The sequence below is a fragment of the Furipterus horrens genome, unplaced genomic scaffold (genome assembly GCF_987537825.1).
Source record: "Furipterus horrens unplaced genomic scaffold, mFurHor1.1.pri manual_scaffold_12, whole genome shotgun sequence".
Classification (NCBI taxonomy): Eukaryota; Metazoa; Chordata; class Mammalia; order Chiroptera; family Furipteridae; genus Furipterus; species Furipterus horrens.
The window spans coordinates 71,155,895-71,174,278 of NW_028327182.1; the positions used below are offsets into that span (position 1 = coordinate 71,155,895).

Below are 18,384 nucleotides of genomic sequence, written 5' to 3' on the forward strand. Positions count from 1 at the left end.
TTTGGTATTCCAATAAGGCCATTCTCATTTTTCAGTCATATCCAAACAGCCTTGGGCTTTTATTTCTATAAATTCAATTTCTAGTGGCAGAACTGAGTTAAAGTAATATTTAGTAGTCGGCAGCCGTCTGTCTCGAGAGACGATGGTGTAGCTTCTTAAGAGTCTATCTGCACCGCCGAGAATGGTTGTGCAGTCCGACTCGGGAGTGACACGGTATCTGTCTCCTCCCGTGTTGAATCGACATCTTGCGATGACGCTGGAGTGTCCTCTCCAGTGAAGCTGAAGCTACAGAGCCTGGGCAGGGTGATATGCAGGGTCTGCTGTTGCCCATGCAGCAGACCCCCCCTCTCTTCGCAGCTGAAGGGTCCAAGGGAAAGACGGAGTCAATACAGCTTGGCTTCAGGTGCGCCGCAGGAGTTGCCGGTGTTGACTACAACGTCAAACCACCTTAGGGACTCCGGCTCCAGATTTTCTGTCGGGGTTTACTCCCTTAGCCTTTCCCCTGAAGAGGTATGCCGCAAGGCAGCGGAGGTTTTTTGGAGTCAGAGTTTTCCTTCTCTGATGTGCCCTGACTGGAAGATCGAACCAGCGACACTTAGCTCGCAGGCCGACGCTCAATCCACTGAGCCAAACCAGCCAGGATACTAAAGTAATATTTAATGTCTAGATAATGCTGTATTTCCTTTCCAAATAGCTGTATCGATTGATATTCCTACCAGAATACTCAAAATTCTGCATCCTTGCTCAATTTAGGTTTTGCCAATCAGTTAGGTAAAATCATGATTGCTTATACTGCAATTTTACTGACAACAAAGGAAACTGGGCGTGTTTTCACAATGCTGATTGTCATTTGCTTTTCTTCTCCTATGAATTGCCTTTCTTACCCTTGACCTATTGACTGTCTTTTTCTTACCAACAGATTCTTTGGTATATTAGGGACAGCGACCATTTTTGAATCATTAAGTATTACAAATTTAATTTTTCCAAGAGTTTGCCATTGTTTGTGGTATGTTCTATGTTTATGTTTTGTTCCAGTTTTGTGTTTTATAGGTAAATGTCTTCCTTAATGGCTTCTGAATTTCCTATCATTCTAAGATCTTCCCATTCCTAGCTTATAGAATATTCTCCCTTATTTTCTTTTAGCATTCTGATTCTGTTATTTTTATTTAGATCTTTCTTCCCTTTAGAATTTATCTTGGATATAGTATGATATACAGGGTCTGTGTTTCCTTCTAGACAGAATTTTCTCTTATTATTTTATTTTTTAAACTAACTGCTGGTACAATTATGAGAAAAAAAGGCACGTGGAAGGAAGGGAAAGAGAGAGGGAAACACTGATGTGAGAGAAATATCGATCAGTTGCCTTCACGCACTCCAACCGTGGACTGAACTCGTAACCCGGAATCAAACTGGCGACCTTTCAGTTTGCAGAACAATGCCCAACCAACTGAGCCACACCAGCCAGGGCAGATAATGACCAGGTCAGCCCCTTTTATTTAATATACCATCCTTTCCTCTAATTAGGGATGCCTCGTCAGAAACTATCATTATAACTATATCAATAGATTAAAAGGGGGGAAATTTGACTATATCAAGAGATCAAGAGAAGATACATGGTGTCTTTACTATCCTCCAATGGTGACCAATTAGCTTTTTGTTTGATTATCATGAAGATGAATTTAAGTATATCTGGTGTTTCAATTCATTAGTTATTATCCTTACTGGTGTTCCATGATTCCCATTCTGGGATGATGGGAACACCTTCAAGCTGGCCCCTGCATCCTTCAGACTTTACCTGAGTTGTCTCCTTTGCTTCTGGTTTGAAAAGTGCTCTAGGATCATCTTGTTTACTTCTCCCCCAGACCTAAAATCAGTAAATTCTCCAAGGAGCCCTAGTTTCTTTTAAGGAGGAATGGCATTTGTACTGCAACCTCAGTACCTGACAGTATTTTCAGTTGGAAGCTGGATGATCTGAGGCTTAGCCCTGTGTTATGCATGGTGGCTTGTGCCCTAAGCAAAATGTAAAATCCATTTAAAGCATAACATACCTAAAATGCCTTCTTGGTGATACGCACATAAATTCCAAATCACAAATAGGTGAGCAACACACAGCCCTGACTAGAAAGGCACAGATACAAAATGGATTTAAAGAATTTCAAAAATATTTTTAGTATTTATCGAGCAATACAAAATTAATGGCTTTCTAATAAAATTTAAATAACGAAAATTAACCCAAGAAAAGAGAAAAGGGAGAGGGACTCTAAAAAGAACAATATGTTTAGATGTTATCACTAAAGCTTATAAAACCCAGGCGTTTTAAAACTGAGGTATAAAGAAAACAAATTAAGGGCCTACTTTTTTTGTAAGTTATTCTTATGTTATTTAAAGTACTCTAAATCACAGAAAAATATACAAAATACTACGGTTTATTTTATGAATCAGGATAACACTACCAAAACCTGATAAATTACCCAAAATAGAAACTACACGCCAGTTTCATTTGTGAACATAGATGAAATTCTGAATAAAATATTATCCTTGAATTACAGGGTTAATATATTTTTCATCCAGAGAAGGAAAACTCTGATTCCAAAAAACCTCTGCTGCCTTGCGGCATACCTCTTCAGGGGAAAGGCTAAGGGAGTAAACCCCGACAGAAAATCCGGAGCCAGAGTCCCTAAGGCGGTTTGACGTTGTAGTCAACACCGGCAACTCCTGCGGCGCACCTGAAGCCAAGCTGTATTGACTCCGTCTTTCCCTTGGATCCTTCAGCTGCGAAGAGAGGGGGGGTCTGCTGCATGGGCAACAGCAGACCCTCCATATCACCCTGCCCAGGCTCTGTAGCTTCAGCTTCACTGGAGAGGACACTCCAGCGTCATCGCAAGATGTCGATTCAACACGGGAGGAGACAGATACCGCGTCACTCCCGAGTCAGACTGCACAGCCATTCTCGGCGGTGCAGATAGACTCTTAAGAAGCTACACCATCGTCTCTCGAGACGGACGGCTGCCGACGATATTTTTCATCAGAGCATATTATACAACCTAAATATCTAAAAGCAAGGAAATATATACTGTATTATAAAACATTATCATGTAGTCATTTAAAAATAAGGTTTGTTCTTAACTATCACAAACCCTTCTGAGAATCTGATGAAAAGTCCAGATCTTATTCCTAAGAAAGATGCATATATCCACAAAATATATAATTTTATGTACTACTAAGGAGTTTCAGAGATCACATTTTAAGAAGACTTGATATAATGTTTAATGGCATAACATTAGTTTCATTATTTACTTCATGTAAAAAAAGTTTACAAAATACTAATCATGGTATGACACACACACAGAAATATACAAGAATACAGTAGAAAAAAGGGACATAAAAATATTAACAGGCTATCTGTTTATGATGAGATTACAGATTAACTTTAATCTTCTATTCTCTTTATAGTCTCAAAAAGTTTAATTGCACAAATATTTTAAAATCAGAAAAAAATATTATTCAAAAGAATTAAATGAGTAAGCACATGGTACCAATAAGAATATTTTTAGTGACATCATTTTCCCAGGGCAACCAACTAAAAAAGATGTTTCTTCTGTTCATACAAATCTAATATCAAGGGTAAATATTTAAGGAAACAGAAGTTTTGATGATGTCAAGTTCTCATATTTGATCCTTGTAAGTTAGGGCCAGAATGTATCAATTATGTACGGTCTCATTTATAAGTAGGTATTTAAATAAATACTCTGACTGGTATGTCTCAGTGGGTTGGGCATCATCCCACAAGGTAGTCAGTTCAATTTCCAGGCAGGGTACGTGCCTGGGTAGAGGGCCAGGTTCCCAGTTGGGAGTGTGAGAGAGACAACTGATCAATGTTTCTCTCCCTCTCTATCTCCCTCCCTTCCCCTCTCTCTAAAAATAAATACATAAAATCTTTTAAATAAATAAATAAATGCCAACATTTTTATGACCAAAATGAGATTGTTACATTTATTTTCAATTCAAATTTCTTATCATTGGGTACTAATTTAAATTACTGAAGTAATTATTGGTCTTTACTTTTAGTTTCTATTTTATATTCCTTTTCTAATTTTAAACACATAATTAATGACTGCTTTGAGGGTAAATGGTATTCCTATACTGAGACTACCATCACTTTAACATATACTTTAATTATCCCTAATAGAAATAAAAACGTTATAAGCCCACCAGGAGTATAATCTAAAAGGTTACTCAATCACCATGCTATGACTGCTGTGTAGCTTGCCATTCAACAGATTAGGTTAATTGCATATAAATTGTATTTATCTGTTATTCACTTAGAAGAGCTGGTTTCTACAGACAACACATTAATTTATCCTGAAAGTTGGAGTGCAGGAGGATTTTTATCAGTATGAACAATAATAACTTTTAATTTAAAAGATAAAAACCTCAGACAATTGTCTCCTTTAGAAGTTATGAAAGCATAACTTCATCTGAGGGCAAAGTAGCATGCAATTACTCTACTAGCAAACATCTAGTAGCACTGAGAGGAATAGGTACATCTTAGAATTTAATTAATCCTGTGAAAAATATATAGTTACAGTGGAAAAATCAAGGTCAGAATGTAATTGCAATATGCTTTTATTTTACTGATGCATTTCCCATTCAATGTTCTTTAATTTTCAGCATTATGTCAAACATAGAAAGGACTGGGGGAAAAAATAAAACATAATTGTACCACGATTTCTCATTAACTGTTGGAAAAATGCCAAGGCCTCCCTACTAAAAACAGAAATGAAGAGGGTAATTTTCTTGGCAAGCAACTTTTCTAAGAATCGGATCCGTTAATATAGACCAACTTCAACCTGTCAATCCAGCAGACAAATACCAAGAGATCCACACCTACAGGACCTACAACGGCTCTGAACAAAAGGAATGGGTGAAAAGGGAATTGACAAGGTAAACTGATGAATTACACTATTGTGTTGGTGGGGCATAAAAGTACCAAAACAAGAATATATTTATATGTGAAAACTTTAATTTTAAATAATTACCAGTAAATGTATATAAGTAACAAATAATAATGAGAACTGAATGAATCCAGAAACAGGTATTCCCAAAATCAACTCCTGCATTATCTATAGTTCACTTGCCTACCAATTCAAGGATGGAGATTATTAAAGCATTTAAGTAAACATCTGAAGCAAGTTTGAAAATTTTCAAATTTTGGAAGCAAGAGAGTTTACTTTTAACTTTTCTCTCATTTTCCTGCTCCTAATTGGGGCCCCTACCCTTTACAGCACTGCCAAATTTATCCAAAAGGCAAAAAATAAAGTAAAATAAATTAACCTTGACTATCTTGTTCTTACCTTGAACATACTGGCATATTTGTTTACCTCACTCAGATTATCAGGGAAAGAACCCATATGAGCTAATAAAAAGCCTAACCAAAAAGCAAAACAAAAGAAAACGTTTTTTTCTTCTACAGGGCTACATTTTAAAAGCCAAAAATAATTAAAAACCTCTCCCTGAATGTTGAAAGTATTTTCTACACTAATCATTCAGGATACCTGTAAATTCTTATAGCCTTCTCTTTTTACCTGCCTTTGTATTTCATTATAATACAAGCAAAGTAAAAGTTCGACACCAGTCCATTAGGTTAGGGGATCATATCTTTTTCATAGCTAAAAGTAAAATGCCAACCGGTGGACCCAGAGGCAGATTTTAACCATCCCACAACAAAAATAGCAAAGCTCAGAGGCAACCTGCAAGTTTTTAGTTCAGATAAAATGAGTAAAAACTCATCCTTGGGTTGCAAATCAGTCAAACCCAGGAGCAGCTAAGGCAGGACACTGAGTAACACTCAGCAGCAAGAGAGGGAGAGAAAGCCTTTCTGGGAAACATGTTAACCTTGGGCATTTGAAAAAGTTTCCTAGAAGAACAGCAACATAGCTACTTACACCGAAAGTGAACTCTGAACAGCCATGATAGAGCCTAATGCAGGAAAATTCCTGAGGAGGAGCACAGCTGGGTCAAAGAGAAAGAGGGTCCAAGAATTCCAACAAAAACAGACAAGGGTAGCCCCACATGTGACTGGCATTCCACCAGGAAAACTAGAGGTGGATGTTCACCTTCATACTTGTGTTAAATCTACAGAAAACTAGGACTTCCGGCCAAGATGGAGGCTTAGACGGACACGCTAAGTCTCCCTCTACAACTAGAGAGGAATACAACTACTTCAAAACAAAGGATAACTAGAAATTCCATAAAATAAAACTACACGGAAGCCCAACATATGAAGTTATAAACCAGCGGTGCCATTTGGGCAGGTAAGAGTTAAAGAGGGCAAAGCTGTTTGCGGAGCGGCGGGGCGATGAAAAATCCCGGCGGCAGTCAAGCCCCTGGCAGTGCGCGACCCCAGCGCTGGGGAGAGCGGCCACCGCGGCCACCGCATCGCCTTGAACAGTGAGGCCCAGGGGGGCGGGAGGACGGATCCCGGTCTCCTAGCTGAATAACTGTGTGAATCCATTTTGGACCCCCGCCCCCAAAGAAAGAAAGCACCACAGGGCTGCGAAATAGGTCGCAGACAGGCGCCGGTCGCTGACTTGTGACACCAAACGGCGCCGGTCGCTGGGTCATTACGAGTACACAGGCACTGCCCCCGACAGCCGGCCCAAGAAAACAAAACGCATCTGTCAAAATGTGGCAGACAACTATAGAAATCCCGGTGACACAGCTCACCAGGCAGCAGATAGAGAACCTGGCAGATGAACAGATAAGAAACCTGTCAGAGGCTCAGTTCTGGGCCATTGTTATCAGGTGGCTTACAGAATTCACAAAAGAGCAGGAAAAAGATAAGAAAGAAGCGAAAAACTTTCATAACGAAAGGAACAAAACCGCATACGAGACAGATGGTGAGGAAAAAAAATCCAGAGTTCATTTCAACAAACTGGAATATGGAGAAGGAACAAGCAGTCAACCAATGCAGCGAGAGGAAATGGGAAGCAACAATGAGAGGATCAGAAACCTCTGGGACAGCTATAAAAGGCCCAACATAAGAATCATTGGTTTGCCAGAGAATAAGGAAGATGAACTAGAACTTGAAAAATTGAGTGAAAATATAATAAAGGAGAACTTCCCAGACTTGGGGAAGGGAATAGACTTGCAGGTCCAGGAAGCAAGGAGAGTTCCCAAGAGACTGGACCCAGGGAGAACCACTCCAAGACACATTATAATCAAAATGTCAAAAATTAAAGATAAAGAGAGAATCTTAAAAGCAGCAAGAGAGAAGAAAAGAATTATGTACAAAGGGGTCCCAATTAGACTATCAGCAGACTTCTCAAGGGAAACCCTACAGGCAAGAAGGGACTGGCAAGAAATATTCAAAGTAATGAAAATCCAAAACCTACAACCACGAATACTCTATCCAGCGAAATTGTCATTCAGAATAGAAGGACAGAGAAAGTGTTTCCAGGACAAAATAAAACTGAAAGAGCTCATTAGATCCAAACCACTGTTATATGAGATGTTAAAGGGACTGGTTTAAAAAACAGAAGCTAAGGAGATGAAACAAAGGCAAACTAAATAGGCAACGAGAGTGGAAAAGGAACTGTGGGTACGGGAAGCATATTGGGGGGAGGTCAACAGGGAGGGGGAATGGGGAAAGGGAGGGAGATGATATAGGAATTGGGGATCATGGTAGGAGGGAATGGAATAGACGGAGAGAGGTTGGGAGGAACTGTATGCACAACTAATGGACATAATCTAAAAGGGGGGGACAACTGGAGGGAGGGGGGCCACCGGGTGGAGGGGAGCAGAGGGAAGGGAAATTGGCACAAATGTAATATTTTAATCAATAAAACACATTAAATCTGAAAAAAAAAAAATCTACAGAAAACTAGCTCCATTCCACAGTGTCAGGACCAGTCCATGACTTTTCTTGTTTTGTTCTGTGGGGTTTCTTGACCTGCGGTCCAGAGGCAGAAAATGTAGAGAAGTCTGTGAACTTGGAAGAAAGGTAATCACACCTTTATTTGCACTATCCTCTATCTGAAATTTAGCTTTTCCTTTGAATCACAAACCAGAGTTCCTGTGACTCTCACCAATAGAAAACATTTTCACATCCTAATTAAGTTGTTGCACATACCTTAAAATAGCCACTAATCCTTCTCATTGAATGTTAATAAAAACACACACTTAGCCCTGGCTGATGTGGCTCAGTGGGTTTAGTGTTGGCCTGTAGACCGAAAGGTTGCCAGTTTGTTTCCTAGTCAGGGCACATGCCTGAGTTGCAGGCCAGATCCCCAGTTGGAGGCGTGAGAGAGGCAACTGATTACTGTTTCTCTGGCACATGGTTTCTCTCCCTCTCTCCCTTCTTTCCCCTCTCTCTAAAAATAAATAAAATCTTAAAACACACATACCTATAACTATATTACTATTTGGAAACACTAGATAAAAGTTCTTTACGCTATCCAGTATGCACTGTTTTCTATTCTTAATTAACTTATTAAAATTTTTTTTTCCTCACAGAAAAACTCCAAGAAAATATTCTACCCAATGATTGCTGGTGTGAAATAAGGAGGCACCCTGGACTCCTCTCCCTTTTGTGACCCTCAACCTTCAGGACAAATCTGCGCATGTCCCACTCAAGTCTGGATGGTACTGCAGGGAATCAGAGGGTAGGCATACAAGCTCAAGTGTTGCTGCACATAACAAACACCACGGAGATTTGGAAATCCTCATCACTGTCCATGTTAAAACTCTCTACAAGGTTCCCAAGTGCAGTCTAAGGGATGTGCACATTCAGAACCAATGAGCTCTATTTAGGGTATAGTGAGTAAGTGGTGGATAACATGGAACTCTCTAAACCAGCAATGAATGAGACAGAAGACTGAGCAAATGAACCAGAAAGTTTAATCTTAGGAACTGTGGGGAACCGCTCCTTGTGGTTTAGGGAATTGTAGCCCTGGCGTGAGCATGACCTGCTGCCAGCACTCTGGCTGTGCTTGTCTTTAAGTCTCAACAATGGCTGCGTGGGAGACATACCCAAAAACCATTCAGAGGGTTTCCGTGGGGACTGGATTTAAAGAATATTAATATGCTTTAGAACTTGCTCTGCTTTCCTTTATCTTATAATTAAGTATAAACAATCTCTAGCAGGAAGTATTTGAAACCATGTACCTAGTGCCAGTGTGGGGTCAAGATGTTTAATAGACTCTGGCACAGACTAGTCATTGTACCCACTGTACTGGAATTTGTATTCAGTTATTGTTAATCGTAACCTAGGTACCTGAAAGCTATTGATGATTTATGAATGTTGATCTTGTATCTCCCATGGTATCCTTCTCAATAAAAAGCATAAAGGACGAAGGTCTAGCTGCTGTTCTCCACTAGAGAAAGAAGTCACCTTCCTTCCCCCAGACATAATACAGTGTCCTGGGTAAAAGTTTGTTCCGCCGTGGTCACAAAGCCTCTGCTGGGCAGAGCAACTTCCAACCGAGCCTAGGGTGTGTGAGGCACCTCTGCCATAAGGAACCAGATGTAGCTGGCATCCCATCATATAATGTAAAAGTCACCATTTCAACTACTTTAAAGTGTAATACAGCAGTTTTTAGTATTCTTCACCATATGGTTGTGCAAACATCACCACTAATTCCAGAACATTTTAATCATCCACAAAGAAACGCCATACCCATTAAGCTGCTGTTCCCTACAACCCTGCCAACGCTACTTTCTGTCTCTGTGGAATTTGCCTATTCTACACACTTCATATGAAATTATGCAATATGTGACCTACCATATAGTTCACTTAGCCTAATGTTCTCAGGATTCATCCATGTTGCAGCATGCGGAATTTCATTCCTTTTTGAGGCTGAATAATGGTTCATGTTATGGATATACACTTTGCTTACCCACTCATCATTTGATGAGCATTGATACTGTTTCTACTTCTTGACTATTATGATTATGAATAATGATGCTAAGAATATTTATGTACAAGTTTTTATATGAATACATGTTTTCATTTCTCTGGGGTATATACCTAGATCTGCTGGGTCTGTTGTTTATTTTTGAGGAACTGCCAAACTGTTTTCCCCAATGGTTATACCATTCTATATGCCTACTACCAACATATAAGGCTTCCAATTTCTCCAAACCCTCACCAGCATTTAACTTTTTGTTAACATACCATCCCAATGAGTGTGATGTGGTATCTAACTGTGGTTTGATTTACATTTCCCCAAGGACTAATGATGACCACAATCTTTTCCTGTGCTTACAAGCCATTTGTATAACTTTTTGGAAAAATATCTACAAGTACTTTACCTTTTTAAAATTGGGTAGTATATCCTTTTTCTGCCAAGTAATAATAGTTCTTTGCATATACTGGATACTAGACCCTTACCATCTGTGTGATCTGTTTTCTCCTATTCCGTGCATTGTCTTTTAACTTTCTTAATCATGTACTTTGATGTACATAAGTTTTTAATTATGATAAAGTCAAATTTATTTTCTATTGCTGCTCATGCTTCTGGTGACATATCTAAAGACCACTGCCTAATCCATGGTCACAAAGATTTATACCTATGTTTATTTCTAAAAGTTTTATGCCTTTAAATGTATGATCTATTTTGAGTTAATATTTATATATTGGATGGAATTGAGGTCCTAATTCATTCTTTTAAGTATATTTTATTATGTTGTTACAGTAGTTCCAATTTATTTTTGCCCTTTGCTCCCCTCTGCCTAGTACCACCCTTCCCTCCAGCAATCCCACCCCCCTTAGTTCATATCCATGGGTCGTGCATATAAGTTCTTTGGCTTCACCCTTTCCTATATTATTAACTCCCCCCTGTCTATTTTGTACCATCTGATTATGCTTCTTAGTCCCTGCACTATTTCCCCATTTCTCTATTTCTCTCCCTCCCCCCTCCCAGCTGAAAACCCTCCAAATGATCCCCATACCTATGATTCTGTTCCTATTCTGGTTTGCTTAGTTGAATTTTGTTTTTATTTTTTAGATTCAGTTATTGATACTTGTGAGTTTGTTGTCATTTTAGTGTTCATAGTTTTGATCTTCTTTTTCTTAAGTAAGTCCCTTTGACATTTCATATAGTGGCTTGGTGATGATGAACTCCTTTAGCTTCACCTTGTCTGGGAAGCACTTCATCTGGTCTTCCATTCCAAATGCTAGCTTTGCTGGATAGAGTAATCTTGTTGTAGGTTGCTTTTCATCACATTGAATACTGCTTGCCAGTCCCTTCCTGATTGCAAAGTGTCCTCTGAGAAATCAGCTGAAAGTCCTATAGGCACCTACCTGTAGGCAACTCTCCGTGGGTGCAACTCTCCGCCTCTCTCTTGCTGTCCCCAGGACTCTCTCTTTATCTTTCACCTTTGGCATCTCAGTCATGATGCATCCTGGTGTGGACCTTTCTGGATCCAGCTCGCCCAGGACCCTCCGTGCTTCCAGGACCCGAACGTCCATCTCCTTCGCAAAATTTGGGAAGTTTTCCTCATTTTTTTCAATTCTTGCTTCCTCATTCTGCACTAGTTGACTGTTTTTCTCTTCCTTATGTTCCAAATCATTGATTTGAACCCAAGTTTCCTTCCCTTTACCATTGGTTTTGTGTGGATTTTCCTTCATTTCACTTAGGATAGCCTTCACCTCTTCTCTTATGCGTTTGCCATATTCAAGCATATCTGTCAAGCCTGTGAGCATCTTTATCATCTGTGTTTTGAATTCTGCATCTGTTAGGTTGTCTACTTCCTCATCCGTTAGGTTGGCTATCTCCTTGTCGCTTAGTTCTCCCACTGGAACCTTGATCTGTTTCCCCTTTTGGGCCATACTTCTCTGTCTCCTCATTCTGACAGTCTCCTGTGTTTGTTTGCGTCCTCGTCCCAGGTAGAGCTGTTGCTCCTGTTACGTTGTAAGGGGCAGAGCCTTAGGTATTCATTAGTAACAGGCAACCTGTTTCACCATGTTGTGGCACTGCATGTTGCAGACGGGTCAGAGAGGAAACAATGCTGCCTGCTCAGCACTCGCCCCTTTTCCAGGCACCTCTCCCACTTCAGCACTGGACTGGTGTCCCTCTAGTTGCTGCCCTGGCCATCGTTCCCAGAGTGGGTATATCTCGGATGTTCTAGAACCATGGGGGCCCTTTAAACAAGCGGACTCTGCTGAGACCTGCAGTTCTGCCTCCATCCCGACCCCCCACTAGTCTGCACAGTCAGACGCAATGAGGCTTGATTTTCCCCAGTGCTGGGACTGTGAGCTGTAAGGTCTGGTGAGGAGCCCGGAGTGCTCCCCAGGTGTCCCTCCTGACCTTTTAAAACGTGTGACTGCGCTCTTTGCCGGCCTGCTGCTGCCACCACCACACTGTGTCCTCTCCACCCTGGCTCAGCCCCTCCTACCTCTCTGGATGAATATTTCTTTATATCTTTGTTAGCTGGACTTCCATGCAGTTTGATTTTCTGGAACTTCTGATTGTTTCTAGTTTTGAGGTAGCTGTATTCCTTCTTAGTTGTGGAGGGAGATGCAGCATGTCTGTCTACACCTCCATCTTCTTAATTCATTCTTTTAATGTACATTTCCAGTTGTGTTGGCACAATTTGTTTAAAAGACAATTCTTTTTCCATTGAGTGGTCTTGGACGTTAATTAAAAACCAGTTCAACAAAAATGAATGCATTTATTTCTGGACTCTCAATTCTACTCTGCTTATCTACCAGCCTATACTTGTGCCAGTACCATATTGTTTTGATTATGTTTAGAAATCAGAAAGTGTCTTTCAACTGTTTTTTTCAACAATATTTTGACTACCAAAATATCCAAAAAAGGCCTTTTTCCATTATTGAGGTCTTCTTTCATTTCTTTCAACAATGCTTCCTAGGTTTTAGTGTGCAAGTCTTACACTTCCTTGGTTAAATTTATTCCTAAGTATTTTATTGGCTTTGATACAATTGTACATGAAATTGCTTTCTTAAGTTCATTTTTAGATTGTTTATTGCAAGTACATAAACATACAACTGATTTTTGTGTACCAATCTTATACCAGTTAATCTGGCAAACTAGTTTTAGATATATATTGTGGATACTAATTTTTCTCTATGTAGGATCATGTCATTTGTGAACAAAAATAATTTTACTTGCTTTCCAATCTGGATGTCTTTGTTTTTTCCTTGTTTGCCTTACCTAATACCCTGGCTAGAACATCCAGTATAATGCTGAAGAGAAGTAGTAAAAATGGACAACCTCTCTTGTTTCTGAACTTAGAAAGCATGCATTGTTTCACCAGTAAGTATGATGATACTTATGTTTCATAGATGTCCTTTAATAGGTGAGAAAGGTCCTTTCTAGTCCTCTTTTGAATGTTTTTAACATGAAAAAGTACTGAATTTCATCACAGGATTTTTCTTCAACAATTGAGTTGATCATGTGCTTTCTTCCTTTATTTTATTAATATGGTACATTATATTGATTGATTTTGATTATGCTGAACTATTTACATTCTTGGACTAAATCTCACTTGGTTATGGTGTACAATGCCGCTAAATTCCAGTTTTTAGTATTTTATGATGGTTTTTGCATCTATACACATAAGGGATATTGGTCTGGAGTTTCCTTTTCTTGTGTTGTCTGTCTGCCTTTGGTATTAAGAGTAACACTAGCCTCATTAAAGGAGTTAAGAATTGTTCTTTCCTCTTCTATTTTTTTGGAAGAGTTTGAGAAGGATTAATATTACTTCTTTAAATATTTAATACAGTTCACTAGTGAAGCCATCTGGTTCAGGGTCCTTTTTTTGCAAAGTTTTTTAGATTACTGGTTCAATCTCTTTACTTGTTATGGCTCTATTCAGATTTTCTATTTCTTCATTAGTCAGTTTTGAGATTTTGTTTCTAGGCATTCTCTCAGGTTTCTTTACCTGGAAATATCTTCAAATCTCCTTCACTTTTTGGGAGACTTTTCTGCAGAATATAAAATTCCTGATAGCCTTTTTCTCTCAGCATCTTGAATGTACCATCCTACTGCCTTCTGGCTTCCATGGTTTCTATGAGAAATCAGCTATTAACATAATAAAGGATTCTTTCTATATGATAAGTTTTCCTCAACTTGGGGCTTTCAAAATATTCTTTGTCTAATTTGATTGTAAAGTGCCTTATTGTAGATCTTTTTGAGTTTATCCTACTTTGAGTTTACTGAGCTCTCTGAATGTGTAGATAAATATTTTTGTATCAAATTTGAGTACCACAGGTCTCATTGGCTCTTTTCATTTCTTTTTTTTTTCCTATTCCTCAGACTGGATTATCTTAATTGATCTATTTTCAAATCACTTATTTTCTTCTTCTTGTTTGAATCTATTGTTGAGCCCCATAAGTAATTTTTTCATTTCAGTTATTGTACTTTTCAACTCCAAAATTTCTATTTGGTTCCTTCTTACAATTTTAATGTTTTATTCATACTTTGTGCTTTCTTTTGATTCTTGAAAGCAACAATTCCTTATGCAAGTATTTAATAAACTACTATTAAATGTTTGGTTATAAAGCTAATGTAGAACTACCTAGTTAACCATACATACACTTGAAGAAATACAATTTTACAAGCAAGTTATAACTCATTATACAGATTTAAGAAAAAACTAACCTACGTTAAAAACTGAAGAAAGAAAAATTCCCAAATTTTAATTACATAAGGATCAAACACAAATGCAGTTGTCTAAATTATCAAATGTTTATGGTAAATATATGACTTAGAATAAATTAAGAGATCCTTTCCAAAATTAATCAGACTGAAATGAATATTTATAAATTTAGGGCTCTACAGAAAACAGAAGTCAGACAATAATACAAATAAGAGAAAGGCCACAGACATCTTAGGGCCACTGAATATTCAAATATTATCCATTGTTTTTCTTATATTAACAGCAGATAACACACTGCATACTTACTATTTGCCTGACTCAATCCTCACACACTCACAAAATCCCATGGAAAAGGCATTACTATTCTGCACATATGAAAGATGTGGAAGGTAAGGCTAAAGGAAGCTAAATTACTCACCCAGAGTACAGATCCAGTAGAAACAGAAGCTGAAAGTAAAACCCAAGTCATGTCATTCTGGAACCTGAGCTCTTCAGCTCTACCCCACAGAAATAGAGCAGATGAGCTTTAACAAGGCACTGTTAAGTGATAAAGCCCACTGGCATAGTAGTGAACATGACAGGCCCGTTGCAAAAAAAACATGAGACCTTCTTTCAAGAAGGATTAATTTTAGCTCTCTCAATCACACTGCACTTTTGAAAAATCCCACAAGCATAACTAGTGAAGCAAACAGGAATATCTGGGGTGCAATACTAGAAAAAGAAATTACGAATCTTGAATTTCCTAAAGCCCCATCTAAATCCAGACCCTAAATATAAATAACAGTAAATACAGGACCTCTAAAACAAGATAAATTTAATGTAATAAAAAGTTAGCATTCAGGTAATCTGAGGAAAGGGTACCTGGGAATGTTTTGTATAATTTTTTCAACTTTTTCAAAAGTCCATAACTAAATAAAAACATTTAAAAGGAACTTTACCAATGAGGCAAGATCTGAGATAAGCTTATTAACTGATCATTTGAGCTACTAATGCTAATACTGTATTCAACAGCCATAGACACTTTAGTATTTTATCTTTAAATAAATTAAACCTGAAAGTTTAGCTTATACATATTCTATAAAACAAAGAGTTCTTCAAAAAGATACACCAAATTTAAGCTATACTAGTTTTAAAGAGTGTGCTTTTGTTTTACATCAGTGAATTAACATTCAAAAATAACAAAGAAAAACTCCAGAAGATAATCAATTTTGGAAATTTGTACCTAATTCTAGATTTTCCATAAACTCTTGGTTCCCATACTTATTATCAACAAAGTAAATAAATAAGCCTGAATAACACCTAAGGCAGACAATCAGGAAAAAATTGGTGGTACTTTTAAAACTCTTTTAAAAACACAGATGCTTATAATGAATTAGTAATCTCATTAAAAACTACTTTAAAAATCTGGTTGCTAGAAAATACAAATTATATTATTCTCAAGAAAAAGACAAAAGTAGAAATTAGGCACTGAACTTTAAAAAGTAATTAGCCAGTTTGTGTCAATTTTTGTTTTAATTGGTAGTACGTGTGTGTATATATATATTCACACACCCAACCTCTGAAGAAAACCAGGTTCCTCATATCAACTGATCAGCAGCTATTTAAGAAGTTCATATCACCCTAATTCATATTATAATTAACATATTAATTACTGGATAAAGGAGGAATTAGAATACAGATTTTTTTATTAAATAAAAAGTATAATTTTTCATCTTAATAATCCTAATTTTTAAAGGCTGCCTTAAAAGGTAATCTTTTTAATTCTGTAAGTACAATTTGAATGGGTAATAAACAGAAAAGCCTCAAAACTGAAAATAATAATACACAGTTTTTTACTTCTGATTTGTAAGTTGTTGAAGCTATTTCTCATAAATTTATATAGTAAGCATGGCTCATCATACACAAACTTTAATATAAAAAGGGTTTTATTTTTTCATTTCCTATTCAGCTCATAAATGACTAACTCCTAAAACACAGATCATTTTATTCACTGTGGTAATGGTCAGATTTAATAATCATTGTAAATAATCAATTACACAAGGTTTTAAACAGCTTCCAAAATTAACCTCATCCTGTAATTACAGAATAACAAAACGTAAATGAATCAAAAATGACCTTTCACTCTATGAAAGTGAAAGCATTACCTTAAGGATTCCTTATCACAAAAATGATGGATAAAAACTGAATTGTACAAGAATTAAAGTCTCCATTTAATCTTGAACAATTGAGTCTGATTTAAAATTCTAATGAAATAAACAGTTGCATGGCACTTTTCAGAAATCTAAAGATTCATACTTAACTATGATGAATACAAAGGATGCTTCATGTAAAATGTATTTTAGCAAATATAAAATCAAATTCCACTTATGTAAAATTTAACATAAGACAGAACTATCTATACTGTTAGAAGTGAGGAAAATGTTTACCTTTAGGAAGAAGGAAGAAGGCAGTAACAGGGGTGGTTGTCAGGGGATGTAGCAATGAGGATGCTGATAAGGTGCTATACTGACCTGGATGGTGGCTCATTTGGTAGTAGTGCATCAAGCATTACTCTTATGATTCATGTACTCTTCCATATGTATATCTCAATAACAGAAATTATAATTGAGCTTGGTGGTAAGAAATAATACTCAACATAAAAGATATAAGTCTAAATAATTGATACAAATAAAAAGGCAAAATAAAACAAGATCTTTAAAAAGCAGGAAATTTTTACTAATTGGATATAAAAAATTAAAAATAACACATCAAAAGCTATAGAAATTAATTTCATGGCAAAAAAGAACCTGGGGGAGGTACAAAATTCTTTATCTTAACAACAGGAGCAGATTTTTTAAAACTGGTTTACTCCTAACTTTAGCATTTAGAAAATATAGGTTAAAGAAAGTTCTGCTCTGGTCAGTTAGCTCAGTTGGTTAGAGCATTGTCCCAATGCACCAAGATTGTGGGGTTTGATCCCTGCTCAGGGCACATACAAGACGCAACCAATGAATGCATCAATAAATAGAACAAGTCGATGTTTCTGTCTGTCTGTCTGTCTCCCCCCCCCCCCCATTAAAAAGAAAAATTTTTTTAAAGTTAGCTCTGAACTTAAAGGTAACCATTGAAAATGAAAACATATATATAACACCTTTCAAATCTTTCAATTCATACTTTCAAATCTTTTAATTCATATTTTTTTAAATAGCTCATTTAGCAAAAGAAACACAGAAAGCATAAAAACATTTCTTAATCTATAAATTCAATGTGCAATACCTATATATAAAAAACTTGGCAGAATTAACAAGCTGATTCTAAATTCATATCTTAAGTAGAAATGTGCAAAAACAAGAAGGAAAACTGTGAAAAGAACAAACCGCTCCTGCCCAATATGAAACCATAAAGCTATCATTATTTAAATAATACTGACAAATAGCCAACAAAATGTAAAAATCAGGAGGGAAAAAAAAAGTCCAGATCCAGTCTGAATTTACAACTTAATTTTGGAGAAATCATCTCCAATAACCAACCGAACATTAGCTGGAGAGAAGTCTTATAACCACAGAGACAGAAAAGGCCGCTACATCACAACGTGACCGGTAGGGAGTAAGGAGACGCGGAAGGGCTGACTGGGCTCCCACGGGTGGCAGCTGGAGGGACTGAGAAACAGCTCAGCAGTAGGGGGTTCCCCCTGAGAAGGGCAGGGTCTAAACCCCCAGCTGGGCTTCCCAGCCTACAGCAACAGAGTGGAAAGTAAAATAGTATCCAGCTGTGAAAAGCAAA

At 37.5% G+C, this 18,384-nt stretch overlaps 1 protein-coding gene across 1 annotated transcript in view; it reads right to left on the minus strand.

Annotated features, from left to right (window-relative positions):
- Positions 1–18,384, minus strand: part of TUBGCP3 (tubulin gamma complex component 3) — a 118,750-nt gene that overhangs the window by 43,043 nt on the left and 57,323 nt on the right. The window lies entirely within an intron of this gene.